The sequence below is a fragment of the Artemia franciscana genome, unplaced genomic scaffold (genome assembly GCF_032884065.1).
Source record: "Artemia franciscana unplaced genomic scaffold, ASM3288406v1 PGA_scaffold_46, whole genome shotgun sequence".
Lineage (NCBI taxonomy): Eukaryota > Metazoa > Arthropoda > Branchiopoda > Anostraca > Artemiidae > Artemia > Artemia franciscana.
The window spans coordinates 418,188-436,434 of record NW_027062687.1 but is presented as its reverse complement, the minus strand read 5'-3'; the positions used below and the strand labels follow the sequence as shown (position 1 = coordinate 436,434).

General features: G+C 33.3%; 1 long non-coding RNA gene across 1 annotated transcript; it reads left to right on the top strand.

Moving 5' to 3' along the window:
* The first annotated feature begins 2,735 nt into the window (after positions 1-2,735).
* LOC136041849 (uncharacterized) lies at positions 2,736-12,022 on the top strand. Its single transcript, XR_010621114.1, has 2 exons — positions 2,736-3,568; positions 11,705-12,022. It is a non-coding gene; the product is annotated as an uncharacterized LOC136041849 (long non-coding RNA).
* Positions 12,023-18,247: the final 6,225 nt, after the last annotated feature.

Sequence of the window (18,247 nt, the reverse complement as noted above, 5' to 3'; positions counted from 1 at the left end):
ACAAAGTTTATTTAAAATATAGCTAGTAAAAAGGGAGAACAAAATTAAAAACAATTACAGTAATTAATTTAGTAATTTATTTAGTATGTTATTAGACTCTTTTGATTCTGTTTTAATACAATATACAAGAATAAATCTTTGAGCGTCAAGTACTATGGTGTGTTGTTCCTTTTATAGGTTCGGTTAGGGACGAGTGATCCTCAAGGAGATCATCTTTACTAAAATTTTTTAAATCTTCTCGGATGGTACAGCACCATTCAGAATGTACATTAACACTAGATCACAAGAAAAAAGTTGATACTTTATAGGAATTTGCATTCTTATAAATCATTTTTACAACCTATAGAGTATAAACTAATAAAGTAAGCATAATATACATTAAAACTGGTTTCTAAATAATACAACAAAGAGGCAGAACTCAAGATATCACATTCATATTCAAAAATATATATGTTACAAAACTGGTTTATAAACTATAGAACAACTAGTAGAAAACTCTTTTATATACATGTACGACAAAATACTGCTTTTCAACGAAAGACAAAAAAGTATTGAAAGTAGCAAAGACAAGTTTATTTAAAAGTAAAGAAATATATAGAGATGGCATTGAAACAAAAACAGTCAGACAAAAAAAGAGGTAGAAGGGTAGACAAGGGGGGGGGGCTAAAAAAAGTTCAAGTGAAAGTTCAAATCTTAATATTACTGTTTTCAGGTAATTGAGTAAACAACTTCTTTTAGATTATTAAGAAAAAATACAACTAAAGTAATTGGTAATTCCAAGAAATGTTGATGGATGAATTAATCCCCAATTGATAAATTTCGCTGACTCTCCTTTCAGGTTCATATTTCGTTTTTGAAAATTAAACTAGGATGTTCGCTTGGCACCTTTCATTGGGTTAAAAAAAGATCACTTGTTTTGAAGCATTAAAGCTGATTATCGCTGTATCAGGCCACTATTCAATTTTTTAAATATGTATTTCTAGGGAATGAGAGACTTGTTCTGAGTCTTCGTGCTTAAAGATGGCTGAATTTGTTGTGCAATCTGTGGGAAAGTGATGCAGAGGGCTTGCAAAGTTATATCTCATGTTATTTTTCCCATTCATTGGTGGACTGTTTTCATGGGGAGGGTTCTACAATAAAAGCGTAAAAGTAAAAATTATGTACCTGTCTTTAGAAGGAATTAGGGTAAGTGCAAATTATGTCTACTGTTAAGAAGGCATGAGGGTTGACGGTCCTAACCTCGTTAGTTTCTGCTAGTTTTGAGTTTAACTCGATTATTTATTGTATTTATTCCTTTTTTAAATAAAGTATTTTTTTTCAAATATATGACCGGTTTTCAAGGAGGATGAAGAGACTCCTTGGAATATATCAGAAACTATAAGAAATAAAATAAAATTTATTTGAAAGTAAAGAAATTTTTTTAGAGGGAATCATCAAGGGAAAATTTTCTGTGAAGAGGAAATGGTTCAGCACCTCTAAGGTAGAGCACCTAAAATTCACTATAATAAGTGTGAACGGTTGAATATACCTACCTGGGTATGGTATAGAAATACGCTATACGAACTTTTAATTTATTTCTAAGAAATTAGAATAGTCATGGTTTAAAATTGTTTACGCTTCAATCGTTTGAATATTTAGAGAGCCAGGTTCTTACATCATCTTTCTGAAGACAACGGTTATTATGATTATAAGTTAACTGATTTTTGGCTTTTGTAGAAAATGTATATTTATTTCGTGATATTACAGTGAATAGCATATTGAAACATGTAAGTTTCGTATTTTACAGAATCTAACACGTAGTATTTTACGATATTAGTTTAGCAAAGTAACAAAGGCACCCGAATAATAGATCAGAAAATAGAAGGTTAATGCTTGTTTTTATAGGAATATTACATTATTGAAAATGACATTGCCGGGAGTGACTATTGAGTAAAACCTGCTATAGACTATACATTATGTCTAAAAACAGGTTTATAAACTATAGAACAAAAAGGTTAGGACTCCTGATATCTTGTTCATATTCAAAAATATATATTGCATAAAAACAAGTTTCGAACAGTATAGAATAAGTAGTAAAAATCCAATATGTCTCTTTTATTTCTGTGTTCGACGAAATATGCAAAAACAAAAAACGAGGAAATGTTAAAAAAACAATGAAGTAAATTCATAAGTAATAAAGATGATAAGGACAGCAGGGAGAAAAAGAATTTTTTGCTTTTTAAAGAGTTCCCAAAAACAATTTTTGGTGGGAATGATTCTTCTTTTGATGAAAATGCAAATTTTACATTTTTACATAGGTGTTTGATTCCACTACAACAAAGTTTTCTGATATCCTGAATAAGATGGATTATTTTTATTAGGATCAATTGATTTAAAAGGGGTTTAATCTTCCTTTTTCAAAAATTGGGTGGATTTTCTATAGGTAACAACAACCCATCTAACTTTTGATGGTACTTAATTTTCATACCCAACTTTTGAAAGAAAATATGAAAGTTTCTGAATTTCACCTAATTTGAATAAGGATCAACATTCAATTCTTTTGATGTATCTAATGTTATCAACACCCAGAGATTTCAATTAAGATTTCATTATTTGTATATTATATTATCAAAAATCAAGGGGGTCTATACTTATAGTGTCAACATAGCTTAAAAACCAATTTTGATGTTATTCGAGTTGTATTGTTAACTGTACTTTTTGTAAACTATGTGACTCTTTAAGTGCAAATGCAAATTTGTACCCTCTTTGAAGAAAATAACATAATTTGTGCTTTTCCAAAAAGGAAGTATATTTGAAATATTTTCACTTTTATGAGTTCATATGATTGTAAATCATAAGTCCTAGTTTCCTTTTTAACTGATCAAATATATTGCGGATCAGCTAAACTCCCCCCCCCCAACCACTTCTCTATTTTCCCTCGACCAAAAATAATCATATAACAATTTTGGAATAGCCGTTTTATTCAACATAGTCGAAAGGTCAATACACCATGTTTTTGAGGATTACTTCACCCCCAATAGTTCACTGGAAGAAGGCATCACCATTTGGGACTTTGAAGGTCTAGTGCCATCAAACTCACTTAAACTACTTTATAGAAATATTTTTTTTTGGGGGGGGGGAGGATTTTTTTCGGGAGAGGATAGAAAGGAGAATTTTTTTATTGAGGATTTTTCTTATAGGGGAAGGGAATTATGTGTGGTTGGAAAGCCGGATAAAAAGTACTATTTATCACTTTTCTACATATAGTATTTATTATTTGTTGATATATTACTGACGTTAAAGGTGGAGTTTCTATGGAAGAGGGGGGGATGATAACTTGGAGAAATTTCTTCAAGAAGGAAAAAGAGATTCCTAAGAGCATATAAGAAATAATCAGAAAAAAAAACTATGTGAAAGCAAAGAAAATTTTCTAGAGGGAACTGTCAAGAAGAGATTATTGCAAGGACAGAATGGTCTGGGGAAAACTTCTAGACGAGAAGAAAAATTAAGCTTGGGTGAATATCTCATGGGGAAATTATTCACACAGAAGGAATTTTCATTGGGGGATTTTCAAGGAGATTAAAGGTAGGTATCCTGGCTCGATTGGAGATTAACAGTTTTATATCAAGTTACAATCTTAGCATTGATCTTTACAAGCTATAGAATAGAAACAAAAAATATTTCTACTAAAAGTGAAAAGCAGCATTGAAACTTAAAACAAACATAATCTATTTTATATAGGGGGAGGGGGCTAAACCGCTGCTTCCGCTTTTTTAGCTGTAAATACCAAAGTCTGACATTTAGGTTCAAATCTTAAAAATAAGCAACCCTAAAACACATGAGCCATGCATTTGTAATGAGAATCTTATTTGAAGCGCTTAAAAACAATAGCTTACAGATAGAAGGTGTGGGAAGGGGAAGTCCAAATCAGAGAGAAAATTCTTTGTTATTGTAAATAATGCTCCTTACACTCAGTGTTGCGTGTTTTTGGTTGATTTGAATTCTTTTTTCTTACTCTGCCTCTTTTGTCTTTGCCTCTTTATTGTCGCTTTGCTATCTCTTTCTTTTTTGTTACTTCTGAATAACTTTATCTTTGTGTTTTTCAATACCTTTTTGTCCTTTGTTAAAAACATTATTTGGTCATACGTGGATATAAAAGTGATATATAGAGTTTTTAACTAATTGTTCTATAGGTTAGGATCTATTTTTATACAATCTATATTTTTGAATTTGAAAGTGATATCTTGAGTTTTTACCTATTAGTTGTTTTATTCGGAAAATAGTTTATATAAATAATATGTTTTATGTTTTCTGTATTATGTTTTAATATAAAGGTTCTAAGACATGATTTAAAAGAATGTAACTTCCTATAAAAAGTATTAACCCTCAATCTTTTGATCGATTATTCGGGTGTTTTGTTTACTTTTTTCAAAATAATTTTGTAAAATCCACAAATATTAAAAAAAAAATAGTAGAAATTACTCCTGCCAAAGAAGGCTCAGAGTGAGTTTTTGCTACAAAAATCATCTTCCATCCATCCCAATTATCCAACTTTAGAAGTCTTGTATCAGAGAAGATAAGAATATCTTCTATATGCTGAATTCCCTAAGACACTCATAGTACAACTCTAAAAGATCCAGAATAGGGAAAACAAGGTGAGCTACACCTCTACACATGACTAACTCTACCCTCTATATGAAAGGTTTGTAGTTGTGTCGATGACTTTTTTCTAATATGAAATGAATTCTCCTCCCTTAAACGTGCTCTCTCACATTTTCTCCCCTGCATTCAACCATCATGGCTGACCCTAAGCAAAAGAGATCGATCCAATTATCTAAACGAGGAATGCCAAGAACCGAGCTATTGAGGAAGAGCTGCATCCGGTGTTGCAGTTCTATCTGGAACGATATTCATGGGGACGTTTTTCCAGAATATTCTTTTTGTGGCTACTTCAGAAGAATGTAGAACAGGCATTCAAAACCTCAAGTTGTCAAAACCGAGGAATAGAATACTGGTATATCAGATACCATTAAGTGCTTGAAGCCCTTAATATAGGAACAAAATATTTACTTTCTTCACAAAAGTTTATATTATGTTCAGGTCTTCAAAGGGAGTTAAAATTTGCATTTGCGCTTAAAGAGTCACAAAGCTTATTAAAAATATAGCTAGTAAAAAGATCAACAAAATTAAAAACAATTACAGTAATTAATTTAGTAGTTTACTTAGTATGTTATTAGACTCTTTTGATACTGTTTTAATATAATATATCACTGCTCCCACCATCTTTACTAATAATACTACCAAGGTAACTGAAGCTCCCAAACTGATCAATCTTTTCGTTACCTAATGTCACTTGTTCATCTTCACTTACTCCTGACTTATTATATGACTTAGTCTTCTTAACATTAAAATTCAAGCCTCTTTTAGCACCCTGAAAATTAATTTAGTATTTTACTTAGTTATTAGTTATTAGACTCTTTTGATTCTGTTTTAATATCAAACAGTTCGTGGTAACGAACTTTAGTAAGGAGCGACCCGGCTCAATAGGAAACGAAACTCTAAAAAACGGAATTTCGATGCTAAAAGATATATCAAACGAATTGTATTCTTATGCTGATTTTAAATATATAAGTTTCATCAAATTTAGCCTTTGTCATCAAAAGTTACGAGCCTGAGAAAATTTGCCTTATTTTGGAAAATAGAAGGTAACACCCCATAAAAGTCATAGGATCTTAACGAAAATCGCACCATTGCATTCAGCAAATCAGGAAACCCTATAGAAAAAATTTCAAGGTCCAATCTACAAAAATGTGGAATTTCGTATTTTTTGCCAGAAGACAAATCACGGATGCGTGTTTATTTGTTTTTTTTCCCCAGGGGTCATCGAAAATTGGAGGACACCTAGACCCCCTCCCAAGCTCATTTTTTCCCAAAGTCAACAGATCAAAATTTTGAGATTGCCATTCTGTTCCACGTAGTCGAAAACTATCATAACTATGTCTTTAAGGATGAATTTCCCCCACAGTCCCTGGGGGAGGGGCTGCAAAATACAAACTTTGGCCATTGTTTACATACAGTAATAGTTACTGGGAAGTGTACCGACGTTATCAGGGGGATTTTTTTGGTTTGGGTTTGGGATTCAGGGGAGGGGGCTATATGGGAGGATCTTTCCTTGGAGGAATATTTCATGGGGGAAGAGAAATTCAATGAAAAGGGCGCAGGACTTTTTAGCATTACTATAAAAAAAAACAATGAAAATATAAACATGAAAAAGTTTTTTCAATTGAAAGTAAGGAGAAGTATTAAAACTTAAAACGAACAGAGATTATTACGCATATGAGGGATTTTAAAAATACTTTAGCATAAAGAGCGAGGTATTTAGTAGGAGATAAATACTTCGCTCTTTATGCTAAAAATTTTTTAAGTAATTTCAACTATTTATTCTACGGCCTTTCTGATTCAGGGGTCATTCTTAAAGAATTGGGACAAAACAAGATTTAGTGTGAAGAGCAAGGTATTAACGAGGGGACCAACCCTCTCATATATATAATCAAAAATATAAGAATATAAAAGTTTGTTACGTAAGGTAATTCTTAAGTTAGGTATTTTATTTACTAATAAAAACGTTCGTTAAAAATTAAAAGATCTAGTTGCCTTTTTAAGTAACCGAAAAATTGGAGGACAACTAGGCCTCCTTCCACGCCCCTTATTTCTCAAAATCGTCTGATCAAAACTAAGAGAAAGCCATTTAGCCAAAAAAAGAATTAATATGCAAATTTCATTTTAATAATTTATGTACGGAGAGTCAAAATCAGACATGCATTAATTCAAAAACTTTCAGAAATTAAATAAAAAAAAACAAATTTTTTGAAATGAAAGTAAGGAGCGACATTAAAACTTAAAACTAACAGAAATTACTCCGTATATGAAAGGGGCTTTTTCTCCTCGACACCCCGCTCCTTGCGCTAAAGTTTGATTCTTTCTCGCAACTGAACTTTTTAAAACAATAAAAAACTTTAGCGTAAGGAGCGGGGTGTCGAGGGGAAAAGCCCCTTTTCATATAAGGATTAATTTCTGTTCGTTTTAAGTTTTAATGTCGCTCCTTACTTTCATTTCAAAAAACTTGTTTTTTTTTTATTTAATAACAAAAAGTTCCTATCTAAAAAAATGTGGAATTTCGTATTTTTTGCCAGAAGACAAATCACGGGTGCGTGTTTATTTGTTTTTTTTTTTTTGTTTTTTTTCCCAGGGGTCATCGTATCGACCAAGTGGTGCTAGAGTGTCACAAGAGGGCTCATTCTTACGGAAATAAAAAGTTCTAGTGCCCTTTTTAAGTGATCAAAAAAATTGGAGGGCACCTAGGCCCCCTCCCACGCTCGTTTTTTCAAAAAGTCAACGGACTAAAATTTTGAAATAGAAATTTTGTTCCGCATAGTCAAAATTTATAAGAACTATGTCTTTGGGAATAACTTACTCCCCCACAATCCCTGGGGGAGGGGCTTCAAGTTACTAACTTTGACCAGTGTTTACATATAGTAATGGCTATTGGGAAGTGTACAGACGTTTTCAGGAGGATTTTTTGGTTTTGGGGGTAGGGTTGATGGGAGGGGTCTATTTGGGAGGATCCTTCCTTAGAGGAATATGTCATGGGGGAAAAAATTCAATGAAAAGGGCGCAGGATTTTCTAGCATTACTATAAAAAAAAAATAATGAAAAAATAAACATGAAAACGTTTTTTTCAATTGAAAGTAAGGAATAGCATTGAAATTTAAAACGAGCAGAGATTATTACGCAAATGAGGTGTTCTAAAAATGATTTATCATAAAGAGCGAGGTATTTAGGAGGAGATAAATACCTCGCTCTTTATGCTAAAGTATTTTTAGTAATTTCAACTATTTATTCTACGGCCTTTTTGATTCAGGGGTCATTCTTAAAGAATTGGAACAAAACCTATGATTTAGTTTAAAGAGCGAGGTATTAACGAGGGTACAAACCCCCTCATACACATAATAAAAAAATAAGAATATAAAAGTTTGTTACGTAAGTTAATTCTTAAGTTACGCATATTTTTTACTAATAAAAACGTTCGTTAAAAATTAAAAGTTCTAGTAGCCTTTTTAAGTAACCGAAAAATTGGAGGGAAGCTAGGCCTCCTTCCCCACCCCTTATTTCTTAAAATCGTCTGATCAAAACTAAGAGAAAGCCATTTAGCCAAAAAAAAATTAATATACAAATTTCATTTCAATAATTTATTTGCGGAGAGCCAAAATCAAACATGCATTAATTCAAAAACGTTCAGATATTAAATAAAAAAAAAACTAGTTTTTTTTTAACTGAAAGTAAGGAGCGATATTAAAACTTAAAATGAACAGAAATTACTCCTTATATGAAATGGGTTGTCCCCTCCACAATCCCTCGCTCTTTACGCTAAAGTTTGACTCTTTGCCACAATTCTACTTTTTAAAACAATTAAAAGCTTTAGCATAAAGAGCGAGGCGTTGAAGAGGGGACAACCCATTACATATACGGAGTAATTTCTGTTCGTTTTAAGTTTTAATGTCGCTCCTTACTTTCAGTTAAAAAAAAATAGTTTCTTTTTATTTAATAATATATAAGAATAAATCTTAGAGCGTCAAGTATTATGGCTTGTGGTTCATTTTATAGGTTTGGTAAGGGACGAGTGATCCTCAAGGAGATCATCTTTACTCAAAATTTTTTAAATCTTCTCGGATGGTGCAACATTATTTTAAATAAGTAAAAAAGGTATATTAACAATATATCACAAAAAAGAAAGTTGAAACATTAAAAGGAATTTAAATTCTTATAAATCATTTTTTAGAACCTATATAGTAAAACTAATATACATTAAAACTGGTTTCCAAATAATACAACAAAGAGGAAGAACTCAAGATATCACACTCATATCCGAAAAAATATATATTACAAAACTCTTTTCTAAACTATAGAACAACTAGTCAAAATATCTAGATATCACTTTTATATCCATGTACGACAAAATACTGCTTTTCAACGAAGGACAAAAAAGTATTGAAAGTTGCAAAGAACAGTCTATTCAAAAGTAAAGAAATATATAGAGATAGCATTGAAACAAAAATAGTCAGACAAAAAAAAGAGGTAGAAAGTTAGACAAGGGGGGAGTCTAAAAAAGAGAAAAAGTAAAAGTTCATATCTTAATATTACTTATTCAGAAAATAGAGTAAAACAACTTATTGTACATTATTAAGAAAAAATACAACTAAAATAATTGGTAATTCCAAGTAAGATCGAAAAAAAGAATTAATCCCTAATAGACAAATATCGTTGACTCTCCTTACAGGTTCATATTTTGTTTTTAAAAATTAAACTTGGGTGTTCACTATATATATATATATATATATATATATATATATATATATATATATATATATATATATATATATATATATATATATATATATATATATATATATATATATATATATATAGGCACCTTTCATTGGGTTAAAAAAAGATCACTTGTTTTGAAGCATTAAAGCCGATCATCCCTGTATCAGGCCGCTATTCAATTTTATAAAGATGTATTTCTAGGGTATGAGAGACTTGTTTTGAGTCTTCGTGCTTAAAAATGGCTGAATTTGTTGTGCAATATGTGAAAAGGTGATGCAAGGGGCTTGCAAAGTTATTTCCCATGTTATTTTTCCCATTGATTGGTGGACTTTTTTTGGGGAGGAAAGTTCTGGTGTAAAAGCGTAAAAGTGCGAATTGTATACCTGTCTTTAGAAGGAATTGGGGTAAGTGCAAATTATGTCTATTGTTAAGAAGGCATGAGGGTTGACGGCCCTAATCTTGTTAGTTTCTGCTAGTTTTGAGTTTAACTCGATCATTTATTGTCATATCCGTTTGATTTAGATATTATTTATTTATTATGATTACTTGTGGTGGTTTTACGCCTGGAAGATTATTTGCCTTCATTGGGACAGCCGGTAGGACAGTCTTCGTAGTACAACCTGATAAGGTGTACTATTTATTACTTTTTTAAATATAGTATTTGTTATTTTGAAATATATGACTTATTTTCAAGAAGGATGAAGAGACTCCTTGGAATACATCGGAAACTATAAGAAATAAAATAAAATCTGTTATAAAGTGAACAAAACTTTTAGAGGGAATAGTCAAGGGAAAATTTTCTGTGAAGATGAAATGTTTTAGACAAAACTTTAAGAGGAGAAGAGGAATTTGAGTTAGGGCGAACTTTTTGTGGGGAAAACATTCAAGCAAAAGGAATTTTCAGGGGGAAGGGGGAAGAATTTTCACAAAGAAGGAAGGTTGATGTCCCGGAATAATTTGAGATTAATAATTTTATATCAAGTTACAAACAGAACTTAGGTGTTTACCAGCTATAGAATATAAACAGCTCTATCAACTTATTAAAAATAAAAAAGTTCAATTAAAAGCAAAAAGAAACATAAAAATTAAAACGAACGAAAACTATTTTTCTATAGGAGGGGTAATGCCTTTTCCTAAATCATAGCTGTATGAAGGGGAATCCTATATCAGAGATACAAGTATTTTTGTTCCTTTTAAATCTTAATGATGCTCCTAAGACTCAATATTGCGTGTTTTTCAGTTTACTTTTTTGACTAAAAATGAAAATTTTGAGATTTCAACTTTAATGTTTAAACTTTAATGCTGGTCTCCCTTTTTATATCTTTTAGATTCCCCCAGTTAAATCTGCCTCTGCCTTTGTCTCTCTGCTATCTGTAGCTTTTTTATTACTTCTGACTAACCTAGTCTTTGTTCAAGAATATACATTTTCGGATATGAAAGTGATATATGTACTTTTAATATTTTTGTTCTATTGTTTAAAAACCTGTTTTTATACATATTATGTTTTCTATAACAGTTTTTAACTTTATATTCAAAAATTTTCTTCTTTTGAATTTAACTTACTATACATAGTATTAACTTATCATCTCCTGACTAATTATTTGGGTGCTTTTTTAACTTTTCTAAAACAATGTCGTTAAATCAATGAAAAGTTGAAAAAGTATCCGATGAACGACAAGCCATAAGGCTTGACGAACAAAGATTTATTTCTATATATTATAAAACAAAAATCAAGGGCATATATTTTAAAGTTATTAAGACTTTTATTATAGCTGTTTCATTAACAGTATTTCTGATAAAATTTTGCCATTGCTTATGAGCAATTGCAAATTTGTACCCTGTTTGGAGACAAGAACATAATTTATACTCTATGGAAAGTAAGTACATTTTTTTTTTATTTCTTTAGTCACGGCTTAAGGTACTTAAAGGTTTTTGGTATTCTGCTATTCAATTGCCACGTTTTTAAACCTCAAGTTCTTAAATTTCTGCTCAACCGTCTCTAAAAGGTGTAAACTGAGGGGCTTGCTGCATTAAAGTAAGCAGAAAGATTGTTCCAGATAGAAGGGCAACGCTGCATGAAGTTTTTGCTCAAGTATTCGGTTAAGGGTGTATCCTCCCGTAGATAATTTGATCGAATTTTGATCCTTCCTCATGTTGGTTCAAACACTGTATCTACGGCTACTTAAAGGGGGATACGAGCTTGTTTGAGGGTGATGAATTCATTCATTTAAAAAAAAAGTCATCGACGGTGCATCAAGCCTTCCATTTAAATGGTGGACCGACTCGTGTATAGAGGCAGAACTTTTCCCGTTTACCCTTCTATGAATTTTTTTGGTAGTGTTATCAGTGTTAATGGAGCAGCGAGATATAGTGGGTATCCTGATTCAGCTGAGAATCTGATACACAACTTTAAAACAAGGATAATTGAGCTGAATGGAAAAAGATTCCTGCGGCAAAAGGTGTTCTAAGCTCACCCTGGTTCAAAGCGGTAATTCCAAGAAAGATTGGTGAAAAAATGAGTCCCTAGTAGATTAAACTCGTCAGCTCTCCTTGCAGTTTCATTGTTTGAAATGAATTAGTAAATGTGTAAATGGTACATTTTTTTTATAATAAGCAGCTTCTTTGTTTTTGATGCATTAAAGTTTTTTTTGATGTTTTTGATGCAACATTCATGTATCAGACTACTTCCCAATTTTGTAAGGCTATCGGAAGCATATTTTGGTTCATTCAGTTTAAGAATGGCTGAGTATGTCATGCTATGGTCGGAAAAGTGTTTCGAAGAGTATGCAAGGTGATCTCTCATATAATTTATATGGATAAAGTGAAGTGTAGGTCCCAAAACACTGCCTATGGGAGCCCCTGCTTTCACTTAATTTTCATTGAAAAATTAACCAACTGAGGACATCCAAAAGTGAACGATCGGAAAGAAAGTTTTTTATGAAATCAAGAAAGCAAATAATAAATAAAAAGAGAAAAATTAAATAGGTGAGAAATGAGGATTTTTTCAGCCAGTAGCAAAATGTGAAGACGAGATTCAATTAAATATTTCGACTAGGACCTCCACCAAGTTGTCCACAGTGCGCAAAAAGAGAAAGAGGAAAAATAAAAAAACACAACAAAATCTAACCTTGTGAAGTGAACTCTGCAAGAGGAGAAAAGACAAAGCTCTTTATCACTCTTACCGGTACTGACAGATAGTAACCGGTTTTAGAATAAGTAAAACATCAATAAATTTAAAGAGAAATAAGTGGAATATTTTTAGGAAGATTCTGCAGCGGAAGTATATCCAGAAAACTAATGACTATTATCCAGCTAAATGGGTGCTACACGATTTTTAGACAACATTTGGTGTGTTGTCAGGATCTATGGCTTTGGTCAAGTCAAGATGCCGTAATATACGAAGGATATTAAGAGCAGAAAAATTCACAAAATCCAGGACATTAACAGTTTGGTTGGAGAAATTTGGTACTTCCATACTGTCTTCATCCAGACTCTAGAATTCGCGAAATTCTTTAGAAAGAGCTTTTGTCTTTTCCTGTGCATCTTGTACCACAGTCCTGTTAATCAATAGAGGAGCAAACAAAGGCCCTGGATGATGGCAAAACCTCCTCTAAAAATCTCCACCAACATCTTCCCAAGTATGTTGATCCTTGGGGGAAAATTTCTCCTCTTTCCAAGGCTGGGACTTCCAATTCAAATTAATGGCATTCATATTCGTGTTAAAGAATGTAATCTTTCCCTCTTTGCTCTTGATAAAAGCCATCACTTGCAGGTCTAGCCTTCTTAAACTTCTTTTCTAGCCTTCTTAAACTGGGGGTTGATTCTTGGTTTGTCCTTACTGAATGGCTGGATCAAGTTCAAGGGATATATTTTTCAATATAGTCAAATATGACTTGCTGGTACTTGTCAGCCACTTTCTCTGGGCCTTTAATGAGAAAGGCCCCCCACGGCTTAGAACAAAGAGTGTTACCCAAACCGTCCCAATTAACCTTTTTTTGTATAGGCAAATTGTCTGCTGATCCTTTCTTAGAGGTGGAATACAAATGATTCCACATGCAATTATGGCAACATGATTGCCCGTGAAAACATGAGTTTTTATGTTAAAGGAGTCAACACAATCTGTAATGAAGGGGTCAAGAAAAGATGACCCCTTTTGGCTATAATACTTGTCAATATTGACAAGTTTCTGTACCGTGTGAGAGAGATGGAAAATTCAATTTTGACCCCTCCTTGTCAGTATTTTCGTGGCAAAGCCAAATGTTACAATGGACGTAAAAGTTTCCATAGAGGATAAACGAAGACATAGCGTACATGCCCCAATTGTCGTCAAGGCAGCCAGTAATATTGCTGGTATGAGGATTATACACTGTTCTCAAAATCACAGACTTATTTGGGAGGATCACACTAACCAACACAGCTTCTTTACTTACTGAATCTGGTATATTTTGGCATGAATGTGGTATATGGCTCAATAGATAAACAGCAGTACCTCCTCCTCAGTAGCCAAATCTGTCAGGATTCACCCGTGGAACTTGTTCCCACTGCTCTGTGTTTCATAGCTAAGATTGGTGTCCGTTAAGCAAATAATAGACGTTTTGCTTGAGTTTACTAACTATAGGAACTGGTCAAACACTTATTTGCAACCAGGTACAATGCAGTGAGCCGACGTAAACAGGTCTGTTTGGATGGCCGGTAGACGTGGTAAAGGTCCTGTACAAAGATAATGGTAATTACCACTATCCCCTTCGGAAAACATCTGAATAGAAATCATTATTAAGACTTTAAAGAACAAATATTATAATATATATATATATATATATATATATATATATATGTATATACATATATATATACGTATATATATATATATATATATATATATATATATATATATATATATATATATATATATATATATATATATATATATATATATATATATATGTATATATATATATATATATATATATATATATATATATATATAAACCTTAAAAATCACCTTCATTTGTTTTGTTATATTTTTAGCTACTACTACTGCTACTACTACAAATAACTCACTGCAGCACCAAGCCGCCTTAGGTCAACACAGCTACGCACTCTCCTCCTCCAACCTAATCTATTTAAAGCCTCCCTCTTTACACCCTTCCAGGAAGTTCCCATTTCCTTTAAATCTTTATTTATGACATCCTTTCCAGCCCAGAAAAGGACGACCTGCTTTCCGTGTAGTCCCAGACGGTTGGCCAAAAAAGACAATCTTCAGTAATCTGTCATCCTTCATCCGTAGAATGTGGCCCAGCCATCTCAAACTTTCTTTCATTATAGCCCTAAAAAGCGGGATTGAACCACATTTTTCGCAAAACTTACTGTTTGAAATACGGTCAGTCAGCCGTGTACCCAGAACAATCCGTAGGCAATTTCTCTGGAAAACATCTAGTAAATTTTCATCTACTTTTCGGAGTGCCCATGCTTCAAAGCCATATTTGACAACTGTCATCACTGTAGCTTCCAATATTCTAATCTTTGTTTGCAGACTTATCTTTCTATTCTTTAAACTTTTTTTAACTGTGAAAAAAAACCCTGAGCCTTAGCTATTTTACTTTTAACATCTTCACTGCTCCCACCATCTTTACTAATAATACTACCAAGGTAACTGAAGCTCCCAAACTGATCAATCTTTTCGTTACCTAATGTCACCTGTTCATCTTCACTTACTCCTGACTTATTATATGACTTAGTCTTCTTAACATTAATTTTCAAGCCTATTTTAGCACCCTGAACTCGTAAAACCTCTAAAAATTCCTTCATTTCCCTCACACTTTCATCTAATATCCTTAAATCATCAGCATAATCTAGGTCCAGGAGCGTTCTTCCTCCCCATTTGATTCCATGGTCTCCGATGGCCTTTCCTGTGCTCTTTAAGACGAAGTCAATCAAAATGATCCATATAAAGGGGGATAGAACATAACCCTGCTTAACTCCTGATTCAATACAAAATCAGTTACTAACCTCATTTCCTACCTTAACCGCAGCAGTATTATTCTCCTACATAGCACAAATCACTTTCATGTATTATTCTGGTATATCATAATACGATAAGACCTTTGTTAATGCTCTTCTATCAACAAAATCGAACGCTTGTTCATAATCGATGAAACTGAGGACCAAAGGTGTTTGACAACGAAGGGACATCTCAAATATTAACCTAAGAGTGAAAGCTTGGTCGACACATCCTCTACCTTTTCTAAAACTGCATTGTTCTTGCCTTAAAACATTGTCTACAGCATCTCTCAGTCTAAAAAGTATCATATTACTCAGTAATTTGCTACCTACAGAGACCAGACTAATGCCTCGATAATTACGACACTCACTCTTGTCACCTTTCTTATACAGTGGTTTAATTAAGGTTTTCCTAAAATCATTGGGTACTTCCCCTTTATCAAAAATCATGTTCATAATCTTCAGTAGCTTATTCCTAACCTCAGAGCCACCATATTTAAGAAACTCCTTAATCACACTATCAGCAACTGGGGCCTTATTCTTTTTTAATCCTTTTAGTACTGTTGCTTATTCTTCCTTCACATCCAAGGTATCACAAACTTTTTCATTTTCATCCATATCTATTCCTGCAACTGTATCTCGGTTTAGCACATTCTCAAAATGTTCCACCCATCTTTCATTAACTTTTTCTTTATCACTAATTGTGGCCCCATTTCCATATTTAACAGGGACTAGTCCAGATTGGCTACTGCCTTTCAATTTATTAATATGCCAGTATAATATTTTACTATTATGCCGTCTAGCCGCATCTTCCAGATCCTCAGCAATTTTATCCATGGCCTCCACTTCACATCTCCTTATTTCATATTTTAATATTTTTTCCGCTTTCTTTACATTCCTTTTCTTTTTTGATACGACCTATCACTCAGATAATTCTTACACAAACCCCTTCTACTCTCTAATAAACCTAAAGCTTTTTCACTAATATTCCTAGTTGCAGTCTTAGCACTCTTTCCTAGGACACCATCAGCAACTTCACAAATTGCTTTTCTTAAATTATTCCATCCATCTTCCATATTGTCAAATTGTAAACTCTCAAGTTCAGTATTCAACTGTTCCTGGAATTTTTTCTCAAATTTTCATCCTGGAGTCTACCAACATCCTGACTTTCCGGGGGGGAGTTACCCTTCCAAAATTTCAGCTTTAAATTAACCTTAGACACTACTAGATGGTGATCTTTACTTTTAACATCAATAACAGCACTCCTATACACCCTAGTATCTTGTATTGATCCTGCTAGTCTTCTGTTTACAATAACATAATCAATAATGCTTGCTGTCTTACCATCACATGAATACCATGTCAACTTATGGGCCACTTTGTGACCAAACACCGTATTGGTTATAACTAGGTTGTTATACCTATAAAATTGCAAAAGCCCATACCCATTACTGTTTTCTTTTCCTACACCAAATTTACCTAGGCTAGGATACCATCTTTCTCTATCTCTACCCGCCTGGACATTAAAATCTCCTAGTAAAAACACCATATTTCTACCTGATACCTTGTCTATTTGCTACTGTAACTGTAAGTAAAATTCATCTGAGTCACTAGCATTTTCATCAATAGGGGGCATATACTACTATAACTAGTACCCTGAACTTATTAGGCATAAAATGAGCAATTGGTATTCTATTATTAATACTTTCTCAGCCTAAACAAGACTTAGCAGCTTCCTTATTCATCATGAGCCCTACTCCCTGTCTATGTACCCCATCCTTCCTGCCTGAGTAAACAAATTCTATATCACCTAATTTCATGCTTCCTACCCCTGGGATATGAGTTTCTGAAACTCCTAATAAATCCAGTTCAAACCGTCTGAATTCGTCAGTCAAAATGTCGATGCGATAGTCATTTTTTAACGTCGTAACAGTCAAAGTTCCAATTTTCATGTTCTTTAAAACTTTGAAATTATTTTCGCCTCAGGAAAAGCAGTGATCCCAGATACCAGTGCAGGATGGGGACCAACATATCTTCTCAAGTCTACACCGAAGCGCTTAAGCTGGCTTAGAACCGGACAGCAAGAAGTCCCTGGGACCTCGAGTAAACTGGAGGCTTTGTGCAATCCTGGGCCCATCTTGGTCACAACATGGTTTTCAGCACTTGGCGATGCTCTTCTATCAAAAAGAGTCGAAATCCTGAACAGACAGTCCCAAGCCTATTACCTCCAACTCATTATATATTCATGCCTACAAATATTATGCTACTACGAGGAGGCAACCAATAGTAGATAAATTTAGCTAGAAAGATGTTTTTCAGCCCGAAAACGCCCATCAAAACAAACCAAGCCCAGAAAAATATCCAATAATCAGAATCCCGTACGACTGCTGTGTTGTTTATTAGGCTATAATTTCCTCAAGGGGCATGATTCCAAAAAGTGGGAAAAATTGATTACTGGGAGAAGGTTTTTAGCTCATCCGACGTGTGAACACGGCAGTGGGCCCTGTTGAGTGTACGTTTGAGGGGACTTCTTCCTCCTCCACCTGTAATTATAACCCCCAGGGGAGGGTTTCCATGTTTCAATTATAGACCCCCCCCCGGGACAAGGTCCTACTTGGTCTAAGCCTCCTATGGAGCTACTCAACCTATCTGTGGGGCATTCCCCTATCCGTTGTCCTCTACCAAAACCTAGCATGATTATCTAATAATTAACTAACTAATGCAACTAATAAATAGTTGCAGTAAATTGCAACTTTACTTTAATTTAGACTATAAAGTAAAGGACAAAAATAACATATACGAGCTCTGTTGTCCTCTGCTAAATCCTAGCATGCAAACCAATAATTAACTAACTATTGCAACTAATTAATATTTGTAATAA